Raw genomic sequence first — 16,226 nt, 5'->3', positions numbered from 1 at the left:
ACTGGGCTAAAACAATGAAACATCAGAGCTCAAACCTGATGGTTTATTTCCTTCAGTCCGAGGTTCTGCTGGCTATAAACGTGATCTGGAACAGCACGTGTGAGACTGCAAAGCAAAAAAGAAATGAGAACAGAATGCAATTGTACGTGAGATCAGTTCCATGCTGACGTGATAATACGTTCAAAATTCTCATTTCTGTAGAAAGCTGACCACAGGCACTTCATCAATCAGTATTTCGATTTGTAATGTGTTCCGTATGGTTCTCTGTCATTACTTAATGGGGAACATCCCCTCTGAAAACATCTGACTCGGAGCTCTGCATCGAGAGAGCTGCTCATGTTTCAACCACGTTTCCCAGAAACTGAACACTCAGCAACATATTCATTTTAGTGACAGCCACCACTAATGAGAAACAGCCATGTGTTCATTGAATCTTTTACAACCCAAAGAATTTTATATTAACAAGAACAAAAAAAAAATATCTCAGATTCATTTACATGACAACTGAATCTCTAGATTCTCAATTTTAACATTCTAAAGCCCGTACTGTATTCATGTTTGTACTTCTTTCTTACATCTTGCAGTTTCTCTCACTATTTTTCATCTCTAGTTAGGGCAGTTGTTCTGACATGTGTTCTGCATATCAGAAACAGGAAGATGGGGCATGAATTGAAGGGTTTATCAGAAGATGAGAGCTAGTGAAAAAAAGATCAGTAAGTCCATCAGAAGTAAAAGGCTTACACAACAGTGATTATGTTAGATCAGAAAGGCCTAAAGAAAGCAATTACAGAAGCTGAGGCATCTTATTGAAGAGCTGAGTTCCTGCATCACTTTTCTTTGCTCAGAACATGAGATTACTAATCTCAAACCTTCTTGGTTTTTGGCTTGGTTTTTTTCTTTTTTTGTTGGGTTGTTTTTTTTTTGTTTTTGTTTTTGTACCATTTGCTTTGTTTTGGAATAAAGAGGAACAGCTACCTGAGAGTTTGGAATGTCAATATATGAAACAAACAAACAAAACTTACCAGACCCACAAGGCATACAAGTTGTGGAAAAATTAAAATTTTAGACTGCATGAAAGCAACCACTCTTCTAGGATACTGGAGGTAGCAAGTGTTTTACCTTTTTTTAGAAGAGTCTACTGGTTATTCAAGGCATTACTTTGAAATGGTCTTTAAAAGCAAAATAATAAAACAGCCGGATGTTCAGTATGCCACAGAGTCTAATCAGCAGGATTTCTGCAGAGAAAACCTGTGTCTCACGAATCTGCTAAGAATTATTTAAATTATCAACAACATACTGACAAAGGATAATTCATTTTCATAAAAAACCTGGCAGAGACAAAGCAGGATATCAGACAAGACAGAGCTATGGCAAGAACAAGAGTAGCAACTGTCCCTGCTCATGGGCTGGGTGGTTTATTCCCTTACTCCCAGGGACTTCAGTAGGAGTCATTGCAGGAGTAAATGATGTAATTGAAGGAAGAGTTTTACAACTGTTTAAATTCACATTATGATCTTCATCAAGGCAAAATATAAAGATTTTTTAATTTATTTTTTTTAAAGAGTAATGTAATAAGCAGTGTTTGCCACCTGATTTAGTTAAGGTCAGAGCTGAAAAGTGAACTCATATACTAAGTTGAAAGCATGATTAATTAGCACTTCTCATTTTTTGAAATGCATTTCACAAGAGTGTATTATGTTTCATCACACTAAGAAAGTTTACTTTTTTTCCTAAATTCACTGCTTTTAAGACTACGGTCTCTCCAGACCCTCAGTTTAACTTGAATGGCTCATACTTTTCATCTTTACTGTAGAAACTAATGATGATTTGCCTATTGGTAAAAGAAATTAAATCCTAAACTCACAAGTGACACAAATGTCCCCTAACTTTGGTTAAATTACTTACCAGAAGAGACTCTACCCATTGGGACAGTAATCACTGAAATAAAAAAACTCTTGGAAAATACATGAAGTGAGAAGCTGAGGCTCCAAAAAAGCATGTCTAAGGCAAGGGCTATGATAAGTAGAATCAGAAAGGTTTGAGCACTTTAAAAATACAAGAAAGAACAAAGTAAGAAATTAAAAATCCTACTAACTGAAACAAAGCATTTGAGATAGAACATGAGGAAAATATTGTGGCTATAAATTAAAAGTAAGTAGCTAACTCAGAGAAAGGGATTAAACAAAGTTCAAAGAATTTTGAGCAGAATTTGCAGGCTTACATAAAGGACAGTTACCGAGCTTCAAGACATGACAGGTATCATTTTACAGAAGAAAAAGAGCTAAAAAAAAAAGGGGGGGGGGGGGGGGGGGGTGTTGATAGATTTCTGAAAGCAAAGCTAAGGAAATAAGATTATGAATGATGCAATCCATAAGCAAAACACACAGCAGCCTGAGCCCGAGCTCTAAGCACCAAAGTCAGGTGTCAGCACAGGCAGCACTGGTAAGGAGAGTAAAGTAACAGGGCACATGTTAGGTATTGGGTTAATCCAGGTAACTAGTTTGCAGGTGTAAAAAATACAGTTGAAATTATGTTTTCTCAAAGCAATAAACTGACTCGAAGCACACTTGAAAGTTGGTTTTACTGTGTGCCTCACTATATTGCTTATCACTCAGATTATTCCCTTGACATTTCAGTTAACTTCATTCAGAAAGTGCATATGTGTGCTTTGTTGAATTTAGTCTTTTTTGTTTCATCTCATCCTTAACTGTCACAGAATGGCTTTTCCACCTGGTAAAGAGCTTGTAGGATTTATGCATTCCTTGTACCTGTGGGTTGTTTCAGTGTGCTGCCCTAAGATGACATCAGAGGTGAACTTCAACAACTACATGTCTCCAGGAGTTCTTCCTTCTAAGCACTCACATGTTCATCTCTGAAAAAAAAAAATTATGCCAGATCTGATGCTGGCTAAATTTTGAACTAAAACTTCCCGAGATGTTCCATTTCTCCCAATATGTTAAAGCTGTCAGGGATGCATCTACCACATTTCAGTTGTTTGGAACTCAAAAAATGTTGCAGTGGCAGCAAAAGGGCCACTGCTACCAGTGTCCTCCTACCTGACCTGGTGCAAATGTGAAAATTATCCCAATCCTCCTGTGGTGGCAGGGAGCAAAGTAGAAGTGTTGGACCATGCATATACATATCAACTGTCTAAGAGAAATGAATCAATCTTTACCATACAAAAAAGTCATAAAAGTGGTATGAACCATGAATTATTTTAGTTACATTAATAATTGTCTAGCTAGCTTGCTCAGATGTAATCCAGCTCCCATTTCTTTTCAGAGAATTAAAAAGGCTACATATATGTATGTATGTACTTCTAAATAACAACAGCAGTAAATGGTAATCCCTTGGTACCAGGAAATGTGCAAAACTTTTTGTTACTTTTCTTTGGATTGATGTTAAATGTAATAATACTGCCATCCTTATAGGCAGTGAACCAATTGAGAGGGCCAAACTCTGGCTCGTTGCTAACGGGCACAATTCTAGAAAACTAAAGTTTGGATACTCTACCTGTCCAAAACTGCCTTCCTGATGTTAGCAGAAGGTACAGTCCAGGACTTTGTTTCTTGCAGGAAAGCTGAAAACCTGGGTGTTGGTGCAGGTGGGCATGCTGACCCAACTGAAATGAGTGGCAACAGAATCAGATTTTAATTTGGAAAAACAGATTTCAGTTGTTGGTTTTTTTGAAGGGATTTAAGGATTCCTAATACAGGTGGAGAAGTGCTCAGAAGCACTGCTTTTTCAGTTTTATACTGAACTGAATAGGAGCTCACCATGCTCCTTCTGGACTTAACTGTGTCCCAGAGAGAAACTGGGACCTCACTGACAGACTGAGGATAAATGGGTAGAAAGAAAGCTTTACAATACCATGAATAAGCAGTTACCCCTGTTTGGGGTACTACCTGTCTGGTAGTTTACATCTTGCGCTCAGCCTGCTGATGGCAGGAGATGTGGTGGTGTCCCTACCACATTCCATTTGCCAAGTACCTGCAGGTCAGCCAGCCCTGGGCTCCCACTACTACCATGGGCTTCCCACTGCTGATAGCTAATCATTTATAACAAGCGCTAGCACTGTATTTTCCTTGTTAATAACTACTTATTAGTATTATTGGTGTTACTACTATGATAGCAGTAGGCTAAATCCCAAGTTCCCAACTCACTTTTATTCACACAGAATTATTCTCAGTAGGTAAAACCTTACTTTGGCATGATTATTTGGTGAGCATTACTCTTCTGTTTATTTACCATGTACCACCAGTAACAAGCTTACCTAGTTATTTTGCAAGAACACATGAGCTGCCACTCTCTTCCTCCACTCTGAGGGTAGGGAAAGTAATTTCTAATCTTATTATTGTTTTGGTTTGGGTTTATTAAAAGTCAGAGAGAGGGTGAGTCATGTTTCTGTTTGCAATTCAGCAGCTGCCTCCTACTGTCCCCCTGAATCATCAGTTCGGATGAAGCATTACTGCCACGGTCTTCATCGTTTGTAGAAAGGGTGTAGTTAACCAACCCTTGGTTTCACAGCCTTATAAAACATTCTTGCACAATTGGACTAGATGACTTTTGTTTGGAAGGGATGCAGTGAAGTCTGAGAATGGGACTGTGAGAGGAATTTGCAGTGTCAAATGAAATTTAAACACAATTATTCTTTTCACTTCTTTTGGCACTGATTTAAGAACTTGCTTTGATATGAGTTAGTACAGGAAAGAAGAACGGTCATTTTAAAGGCAGCTTTCTGCAGACATAGCTGAACATTTTAAATAATTGCCTGTGTCTCCGACGTGTCCACCTTTTGAGTTTTCTTAACTCATTTAATGTAGAATTTGCTCTTTTTCTGGAAGACCAGTATATACCTGCTATGCAGAAGATTAGTAGTGACACAAAAAGTAGAGATACAAACTATGAAAATTTGAAAACTTTGAAATGGAAATTGAAAACTTTAAAAATTATTTGCTACAAAAATTCAGGTATGCCCTCGTGTCAGTCTTATTTTCCACAGTATCACCAATGAGGAATCCCTGTAAATGGTTGCTAATGACACAGAAGAACCAAAACATCTGAAGTGCAGATTCAGGTCCTATGTGCAAGACTAAAGAATGTTATTTTGATCCCCTTTTCATTAATAGTATTGAGAACAACCTCCTAAACACTTTTGGGTCCTATCATAAATTAAACTTTTTGGATGCAGTTTTGAGTGCATAAAGTTGTTTAGGGACTTACTAAAGGCATCCTAATTTTCAATACATTAAATGTGCACTCTGGGGATCTGAGACTTACACCCCATTATTAAGCCTGACCTTTAGCATGCCCTGATGTTCAGCATCCTTAAGTAACATTGAGAGGGAATTTATGCCATACTGCTTGTCATGTGTGACTAACGTAGCAATGTGGTCAATTTGCAGCTCTTGTTATATGCCTTCTGCATAAGAAGGGCTCTACAACAACAATTATTAATGACAAAAATAATAATCACCACCCTAACTTATGTTATTAGTTACATGGAATTACAGGACATCATTCAACATCACATCTGCCCATAAAAATTATGTGTCCCCCAAATACAAATTACATTTAATGCTTAAGAAAGGTTGCTAAGTAACAATAAAAAAATGCCATATTTATTAGGATTAGCACACCTAAAAAGAATACAAAAAGCTTCATAAATCTTATTACATAGATTCATTTAGGTTGGAACAGACTTTTAAGTTCAAGTCCAACCGTTATAAACTATGTCCCTAAGCACCTCATCTATGAATTTTTAAACACTTCCAGAGATGGTGATTCCACCACTTCCCTGGGCAGCCTGTTCAATGCTTGACAACATTTTTGGTGAAGAAAGTTTTCCTAATATCCAACCTAAACCTCCCCTGGTGCAACTTGAGGCCATTTCCTCCTGTCCTGTTGCTTGTTACATGGCAGAAGAGACCGACAGCTGCCTTGCTACAACCTGCTTTCAGGGAGCTGTGGAGAGCAGTAAGGTCTCCCCTGAGCCCCCTTTCCTCCAGGCTAAACAGCCCCAGCTCCCTCAGCTGCTCCTCACAGGACTTGTTCTCCAGCCCCGTCCCCAGCCCCTGCCCGACTCTGGACACGCTCCAGCCCCTCCATGTCTGCTTGCAGTGAGGGGCCCAAAACTGAACCCAGGGTTCGAGGTGCGGCCTCACCAGGGCTGAGCACGGGGGACGGTCACGGCCCTGGCCCTGCTGGCCACACTGTTTCTGATACAAGCCAGAAGCTGTTGGCCTTCTTGGCTACCAGGGCACACACACACCCCAGGCCCTTCCCTGCCAGGCAGTTCCCAGCCCCCTGCCCCAGCCTGCAGCTGCGTGGGGCTGGTGTGACCCAGGGGCAGGACCCGGCACTGAGCCGCGCTGAGCCTCATACGACCGGCCTGGGCCCATCGGCCCGGCCTGCCCAGACCCTCTGCAGAGCCTCCTGCCCTCAGGCAGATCGACGCTCCCCACTGCTTGGTGTCACCTGCACACCGGCCGGGGGTGCACTCGATCCCCTCGTCCAGATCACCGATACAGACATTAACAGGGCTGGCCCCAGTGCTGAGCCCGGGGGAGCACCACTTGTGCCCGGCCGCCAGCTGGATGTGACCCCATTCGCCGCCGCGCTTTGGGCTCGGCCCAGCCAGCCTTTTACCCAGCGCAGAGTGTAACTGTCCCAGCCTTGAGCAGCCAGTGTCTCCAGGAGAAGCTGTGGGAGATGGTGTCAGAGGCTTTACTGAAGTCTGGGCAGACACCATCCACAGCCTTTCCCTCACCCACGAAGTGGATCACCTTGTTGTAGAAGGAGATGCGGTTTGCCACGCAGGACCTGCCTTTCATAACCCCGTGCTGGCTGGGCCTGATCACCTTGTCCTGTACACGCTGGGTGATGGCACTCAGGATGATCCTCTCCATCAACTTGCCCAGCACCAAGGTCAGACCAAGCCTGTAGTTCCCCAGATCCTCCTTCCTGCCCTTTTTGTATACAGGTGTCACGTTGGCTAACCTCCAGTCTTTTGGCACTTCCCCAGTTTGCCAGGGTTGTTGATAAATGATGGAGAGCAGCTTGGCAGACTCTTCCACCAGCTGCCTCCATACCCTCAGGTGGATCCCCTCTGGCCCCGCAGACCTGTGTGTAAGTGGAGCAGCAGGTCACTGACCGTTTCCTCCTGGACTATGGGGGCTTCATTCTGCTCCTCATCCCTGCCTTCCAGCTCAGGGCGCTGGTTTTACTATTAGAGACTGAGGCAAAGAACACATTAAGCACCTCAGCCTTTTCTTCATCTTTTGTGGCAAAGTCCCCTGCCACATCCAATAAAGGATGCAGAATATCCTTGGCCCTCCTTTTGTTTCTGATGTATTTTAAAAACAATTTTTATCTTTTATGGCAGTGGCCAGCCTGAATTCTAGCTGGGCTTTCGTCTTTCTAATCTTTACCCTTCTTAACCTCACGATTTCCTTGTAGTCCTCCTGAGGTGCCTGCCCCATCTTCTAAAGGTGGTAAACTCTACTGGCTTATGTGATTAGCAAACATCCATTTTATATAAATATGTAACTTGATATTAACAACTTTTTTATTGTGTCAAAGCAGATGTCACTATCAAAGAGCAATTATTGAATATATTCCTCAAAATAGGAAAAAAAAAAAAAAAAAGAAAATCTTAAATTGATAAAACGCAGATAAATGTCTTCTTGGTTATCACTGTTCTACTGATTAGATACTAATTCCAGAGTACATAAAAATTTATGCTTGCTGTAATTTAATTATGTTATATAAATATATCAGAGTTATATAAGTATAGTAATAGCTATTTCTCATTCAATGCTATCCTTCCATAGGCACTAAAAGCAGAAAAAATATCAGATCTCTTTTTGTGCATATAGAGGTCAGCATAAGATAACCAAGTTGTGATGAAAAGCATTATTGTACTTGATCAACATAACCTCTTTATATATATTTGGCCAGCACAGTACTTCTGATGTCTTTTAGTTGTTCTGTTACCTGTTTTTAAAAAACATAGGTATTTAAAAAAAAGTTACATTAGGGGCTCTAGTTAGACTGGTGTCACCTAATAAGCTTTATTAGATTTCAAAACTCTGCTTTTTCATATCTCTTTAATCATTCCCTGAGTACGACATACATATGAATTATTCATTACGGACAAATTAAGTAATTAATTTCCTGAGATGTTGCATATTTATTCAGGTCTTGAAATCCCTTCCTTTAATAATTGTAAGTATATTTCACTGAATTTGAGGTAGGAACGTTAGCACACATAAATTGGCATTTTCCACAGCAGCAGCCTGTGGATGGTGTTTAGCTGAAGGCACAGCTGTTTGAACAGCTCTTTGTGTGGGTTACCAGGGAATGCCCACAGAAAGCTCGTTTGTGTGCTTTGCTGGGGGAGCTTGCGGGGAGGGCTGCTTTACATGCACTGAAATGTATTTTCTACTCATGTTGTACAATCTCCTTCCAAGTTTTGAATCTCCTGGCACATTTTTATGCTCCCTGTTGACCTCATCATCATCATATAAAACATGACTTGAAGAAAGAAAACAGGTGGAGGCTCAATTTTAGTGCTTCCCATTCTGCCCTCACTGCTTCTTTCCACCCAGCTACCCTACTTCTCCTCCTCCCTCCCCCACTTCAGTTACCCAACAAAAAGCAACAAGTGAAAAACTAACCAAGGAAATGTTTCACAAAAAAAATTCCATGGCACCCTCTCCCCAACACACACACACACAAAAGGCAGCCTTACTAATAACCACAACCGTCCAGCAAACCCAAAAATGCCTACATAATGAACATACGAAAGTGTGAACTGCTAAACTGCGCTATTCAGTTAGTTCTTGCTAGAACAGTTTTAACATAAATACGTTTGACATTTGATTAGAAATAGAATATTTTCTTTCTCTTTTTTCTCCTTCTATCTTATTTCTTTCTGTTTTGTCTTTTTCTTTTTTTCCTTTTCTTTCTCTTTCGTCTTTTTTTTTTTCCTTACTACAAATGAATTAAATTCAGAACTCACTGGAGCATAGATAAATGCAAGCTAACATATTTTTAACTTGATTACATTCTGAAGTGATGTATAGAGGCGCATAGCTAGAGTAAGTGATTCCATGGAGAGAAAGGGGGGAGGGGGGGAGGGAGGGAGAGAAGGAGGGGAAAGCCCTCTGCGGATATGATAAGGAAAGCTGGGATGAATTGTGGGCTCTGTTCTCTGTTATCCAAGGGTGGCTAGCTGCTGCTGCACTAAAGGCCTTTATTCCCTGCCTGTGGGAAAGTGGTGGGCGAAGGCTGCGTTCTCAGTTACACTGCACATGCAGATTTTAATTAGCTGGATTAAAAACAAGACCGTATCATGTCCTTTAGCAGTATTCTATCTAGAAACAAAAGATTTTCTTTCCTGGCTTCTGCAAGCAGCACAGTACAGCATTAATAAAAAAAAAGGTCACGGCAGTTCAAGATGAAAGGTCACACATGACAGAAACTCTATGTGAAGGGGACATCATGTTTATCTCTATGATAAAGGAGCTCTGTCCAGGCAGGTCAGCACAACATGCCTCAGCAATAGGAAAATATAAACATATGGGGTGGATAGATGGTAGAGTGGGGAGTTTGGCAAAGCAAGTTCAGTTGTGGAAGGAGAGAGAGGGGGGAAAAGAGAGCAAATTGTTAGAGAGAGAATATAAGCTGAAAGGTTCCAGCTTTAAAAAAGCTAAAGAGGGTCAAAAAGAGCCTGAGATGAAGCGTGGGGTGACAGCTGCATAGCTGTGTGAATAAGCATCAAGCCTGTGGCAATACTCTCTGCCAGCAGGCAGGGAATACCTGTCTGGGCCACTGGGCTATGTCCTCACATGCCACAGCCCACTCACCCATGGGCAGATCCTGAACCCTTCTGCTCACAAAAAGGCCATGGACATACTAGCTCCTGGGTCAAGCTTCGAGCCCCTGTCTAATTCCAGAGGATCCCCAAACTGAGTGCTTGGACCCAGACTGGGATTTTTATATTTTGTTTGGGCCACTACAACTGTTGTGTTGTGGTTTTGTGTGCTGTGGTTTTGGTGGTTTGTTGTTTTGGGGTTTTTTTTGTTGTTGTTGTTGTTGTTGTGTTTTTTTTTAATGGACGCCCAGGCTTTCCCCCAGTGAAGACCCAGGAATCTACATGTACTTCCAAAGGAGTGTTAGAAGTTCTCTCATCCACAGCCTTCAATGCTTTGCCCTGGAATGCACTGAGCACTTTCAACACTACCATTATCAGTAGGAGGGAGATGCAAGCCCTCCTCAGCTTCTTGCAAGATCAAACTGCAAAAATAAACACATTATGGCCTTGCAAACCCTAACTGATGCAATGTTCTCACTAGGTCTGAGTAGAGCCACTGCCACATGCAAGCATCCATGGGAAAGTGCCTCAGTCTTGAAGGGCAACATGGAATGGGAAGGGAAAGGGAGACAAAGGTAGATTAGGTCAAATGTTCCTCCTCTGCTTTGACATACTTCCTGCTTTTCAAAATCCAGCTCAGAACAAAATTATAAAATTCTAAGTAAATAATTCTGGACTACAACTCTATCCTTTTCTTCATAACATTTTCATTAAGTAAGATTTGCATAGCTTGGGCCAGGTATGACTACGTACATGTCAGGCTCCATAGCCTCTTTTATGGGACTGATTCACAAATAGGACAATTAAGAAACAAAAGAGTCTTTTTACCCTAAAAGGAACATTGGGCAAAAGCACATAATCACATTCTCATAGTTCAGCAAGGTGCTGCACATCAAATGACCACATTAATTAACAGCACACTCTTAGTCTGTTGCAAACCTGAAGCAAAATATGTGTTTAAATGTCATTGAAATCAGTATTTGTCAGCTTCAGTAATTCAATCGTATGTCTGAGCTCTAAGAAAAGTATAGTGCTAGAAACCAGAAACCTTATGGATAAAACAATACAGTTTTTCATTTTGAGCAGCAATTCAGTATAGTAGTTACCTACTAAACTGATAACACAATGATTAAAATGTCCCAATTCTGCTGCTGCTGCTGAGATCATTGGAAAATCATGGCTTAATTCAATACATGTAGGTAATTTTCTGTAATCTCAGTAATACAGCATGGCCTAATATAATCATTTTCTATGATGAGCTTTTTAAACCTACTTGGCCTTCCACTGCCATTTATCTTTGGAATAGAGAAAAAGATGATAGCATGAATTGCCTGATTCTTATTTATATTGCTGCAGGCAGAAGTATAACATAGTGCTGTGAAGGACAGTGTTACATGGGATAATTGATGTACCAGGTGCAGAGTTAGCCCTAGAAACACAGCTTGGGGAGCTGGTGCTCTACCTCACACTATAGGAGGCTTCAAGCTTATCTAAACCCACTTCCAGTGCTCTGACTGTGAAAACATCATGACACAGGGGTGAACACACTGATGTCATTTTTGCAAGATTTATAATAAATTCCCCTCCCAGACACGTGAAAAAAAGTTGCCACAGAAATCAAAGGGAGCTTTATGTTCACACCAGTTTAGCATGTGTGTGTGACCTCGAGCACCTGGTGTGTTTGTATCTCAACACCTCCCAGCTTTTTACCCTTTAATCCAAATAGGGTGCTGAGTCACAGAAGATCTTAGTTACTTGCTCAAAGCCGTAGGAGATCCTCCATCAGGGAAGAAAGCTGAAGCTGGCTTTTCCAGAACCTCAGCTTGTGGGGAAAACCTCTTGGTAGTTCAAAACTAACAAGTTTTGAGCAGGCAACAACCCAATTTTATTGCTCTATAACACTTTCAGAATGTTAATTTCAGCACTCATTTGGTAAAAAACAGAATGAGAGAAAAAGAATTCAAATGCGAAGGAGGTGAACTAATGATTATATTTCCCAGTGGCTTCTGGTCAATGAGGCCAATAGGGGTTTTCCATTGACTCCTGGCAGAATTACTGAGGTTTCACTCTGACACTAAAAAACCTAAACTGGACCAGCAAGGGACAGGCCTGAAACTGGTCATACTACTAAATTGGTCCCTGGCATAGTTTTGCCCCAAACCTGCTTGTGCTCTTCCAGACAATGCCAAAGCAAAGCCTGGGTATTAACCTGGTTCAGGGACCATCTCCAATAGGTATTTTGGATGTGGTCACTGTGATTTGGAGGGTAACAGAGTTTAGCTGTGTGAATGCAAGCTCTTCCATGCCAGTTGGCCTCCAGAAAAAGTCTCTGACTAATTTTGTTTAATAGTTTAGATGTAGGCAGAGTGTCCAGGTCTTTCTTTCCAGTCTTGCAAAGCCAGCAGTCAATGTTCAGTCCAAACACTGGCAGTGTGACATGGTGTATAGCAGGGTGACAGGAATAACGTGATTTAACCATGCAGCTCTCATAAACGCAACACAGTTCATTATATTCCAAAGAAAAGCACTGTTATTTTGGGAGCTGACTGAAGCAGACCTAGAATTAATGAACAGACCACAACATAAAATGATACAAACAATTGAAGAATGAATAGGTCAATTTGTTTCAATTAATTTGGGGCTGGTTCCCTGTTACTGTAAAGATGTCTGCACTGTACGTAAATATATATATGGTTGGTCTTTTTTTATAAATACAGACTGTGATATTATGTAAATTCCAGGTACACTCTTAACAGCATTAAAAATAGAAACTCTTTAAGTATCACACAAAACCCGGTAGGTTCTAGATGGAAGAAAACATTTTAAACAAAGACCTTCTCATTTAAAGCAATAACCATAAACATGTGGCTTATGTATAGTATGTGGCAGCTGCAACAACATTCATATCTCAGTGTGCGTGGTCTTAGGCAGAGCAAGGGAAGTGCTGAAAACAGTAGCATTCCTCATGGATCCGCTCCAGATCCCACAGAAGTCAGGGACAATCTACCCTCCATGCTTGCTTTCACACTTGGGCAGCACAGCTAATGTTGAGCAAACAGACCACAGCTATGTGGCTCTCCCCCAGCAAACCAGGCACACAAGAAAAAATTTCTATCCCCTCCCTAAAGCCTGGATTTTGAGGGGGGAAAGAAAGAGAGGTGACACCAGAGCCGCCAGGTTCCTTATGCAGAGTCTGCCTTGTACTAACCCTGACATTTGTAAAGGTCTTGAAGACCCCAAGATCTATTGCATAAATAACTATGGTGGAGGTTGTGTTTTAGGGAGAAAAGGGAATATGGTTTAATTGACTATTATCCTTAATATGATGTTGCAAAATATAGTCTCTGCTAGAAATACTCATAACACAATATCAGATCATCACAACATGAACATGAGTGTAGGGCTCAGCTGGCTTACATGTTCTGGAAAGATCATTAGTTTAAAGTTTCTGCTGGTGGGAACTGAGAAACAATGAAATCTCTCAGGAAGCAAGTCCTTTTCACCACTGCATTGCACTCCTGATGCTTCTGCGTCACTGCAGATTGTTTTGTGGGGAAAGAGAAGGGAGAAGGCTAGCTGATCTCTTCTCCAAAGAGCATGGCCATTGCACTGGATAAGAAGGTGAGGGCTGGCTCACAAAGAAGATAAGATCCTCCTACAGCTTCCCAGTGACAGACCGGCTTTTCCACATCCTCAGTGCACATGAGCTAAAGTTCCTAAAGGAAAGCTCCAACAGGCACAGTTGTATCTACCTAGCAGTGGATTGCAGGCTTATCATGTTCAGCTTGCTTAGCTTTCCCACAGTAAAAATATTTTGTGTCAACACGAGTCAAGCTAAGAACACAGATCCTCATTCCTTGATCAGATGGATTCACTCAGAGGTTTTCTCCTGCCTGCTCTACACTAGGAAGACAGTATGAGGTAAGAAGCAGCACAGAGACCTCCTATGGTGGTGCACATCAGACTCTGAAGGTAGCCTGTTGTGTGGGAACTTAAAATCACACTTGGGAGAGGTGACAGGAGACAAACTAATTTCCAGGTAGTTTCTAAAATAACTAATTCTATCTTGTTTGTTGCTAGCTTTTTGTTTTTAAATTTGACAGCATTTTTTGAGATTTAATTTCAAGTTGAGGCTGTCTGTTCCTACCGAAAATGCGCATAAATCTGAACTTTGTTGTAAACCTCTAACCTATATACTTAATATGAAACTCCAGGATTACCTTGGTAAATGACAAATCATGGAAAGAAACCAACCCATAACTGATACTAAATCATAAAAGTAAGGCAACAAATGAGAAACCCAAATAATTCATTAAAAATCTATTGTCTATGGATCAAAAATTAATAAAGATTTGCTTTAGGGCCTCAGAACCGATAGCAGTGGCATGCACAATGCAAACATGCTTTGCTCCCAAAGACCTGGCACCAGCATGGCTATTGTATAACACAGCTTTAAACCCGCTCTGAAGCAATGCTGTAAATCAGGACTCATTCTGCTGAAGTCAATGGAGCTAAATGACCGTAAAACTGGTATGAGAGAGAAATCAAGTTGTTAACCTCTAAGTAGAGCTTGCACTTGTCTCACAACCTCTGTTTTGTCAGGCTATATTTTATTCATTCAGAGTGTGAAATGAGAGCCTTAAGCTAGTAAATAAGTATTTGATTTCAGTTGAGCTATGCTTGATATAACTTAACGATAGCAAACTTCTAGCATAAATTCTTGGCCCATATCCAGTAATATTGCCTGAATTGGAAAGGAGGTGTCTGATTCTAACCTCAAACAGCCATTTGGACCATCGTCTGGCCACACAGTTTAATTATAGGAGAACTCAAAAGCAACTACAGGCTTCCTTCTTTGACCTGGAAGTTGCCACATTTCCTCAGAAACACTTAAGTATCCACTAAGGAAACAAGAGAAAGGAGTAACCTATCAGATAGTAGCAGTAGATAGATTCTGTTTTTTTCTCTTGGAAGTAACTTGATATTTCATGTTATGCTATTAATGAAAACAGGAAACTGAGGCCAGGAACCAGAACTGCAGAGCATCTACCATCCCCTCCACTTTTTAAAACTGAGCTTTACTTGATGTTTTATTCCTCAGAGGATAATTTTTACCTAAATTTTCAGTGGGCTGACGTACATAATATTGGCTGTTGGCTGGCTGGAAGGGACTTCTCCCTCAGGAACACTGAGGCACCTTCATTGCACTGTAGGATCAAAACATCAGCATGAAACTTAGGTTGTCTAAACTGCCCTGTAGAGAACACAGAATCCTCTGAATTCAGGTAATGTGGCCCTTTATCTCCATGTAAGAAGAACAATTCCTTCTTACAGTGGACCTTTAAACTCCATGAAAACATCATCCTAATGCTTGGTAGCAGTCAGCACACAGGATATCAGGAGTCATTTGGAAGGGAAAGGAGAACAACACAGAGGATATCATTCTGCTATTTCATAAGTTCATGGTGGTTACTGAGTACACCCCTCACCTCCACAATGGCTTAGAGGAGGAGGAGGGCTACAACAGGGTGCAACAAGGATTATCTCATGCGGAGAAAAACTTCTCTACATGGAGAGTTTAGGTCACAGAGGATTCCTTCTTTTGGAAAAAAAGATGACTGATAAGTACTTGAAATAAAATTGAAGAAAGTATACAGGAAATAATTATTCAGCATTTCCCAGAACATAAGATCTAGTATGACGTACTAGTAAAGACTAATGCATGCTGGACTAGGAAGACTAAGGGACATTCTGTTTTGTTTTATACAGCCATACAACGCTGTAAAGGCCAAAACTATTAAAAATTCAAACAAAATACAATTATGCTCTAAAAAAAAGACCCATGGAAGGCTACTGAACATGGACATACAGACTCATTCGCTGCTTCTTTCTCTGCATGCAATTTGAAGATCTGACCATTTCACTCCACTTAGAAGAGATTCTAAGGCCCATTTCGTTAAGTTTATAAAAATGCTTTAGCACTGACCACTGTCCAGTTATATATTAAGACAACAGTTTTAGATACATACTCAAAGGAAAAACTATTAACCAAATGTTAAGAAACTGCCACATCCAGAACTGGATTTTAAGTTCTTCACTGTTCAGAGGCATCTGGAACATATTTAATGATTAGTGTTATTAGCTATATGTTATGTGGTAATTTCATACAGATTATGGACTGTGTGCAAAAATTGTTCAGAATGCAGCTCTTGATTAGTGGTTTCTAGCTACATCGTGTTTTTAAAGGCTTTTATTCATGCTGTTTGGTTTTGGCCCTTGTTTGGGTGGCTGAAAATCATGATAAAAGAGCCATCAAAAAATGTGAGGAAAAATTCAAGGAAAATACAGA

Source organism: Falco naumanni, chromosome 12, assembly GCF_017639655.2.
Source record: "Falco naumanni isolate bFalNau1 chromosome 12, bFalNau1.pat, whole genome shotgun sequence".
Taxonomy (NCBI): Eukaryota; Metazoa; Chordata; class Aves; order Falconiformes; family Falconidae; genus Falco; species Falco naumanni.
This window is presented reverse-complemented; position numbering follows the sequence as displayed.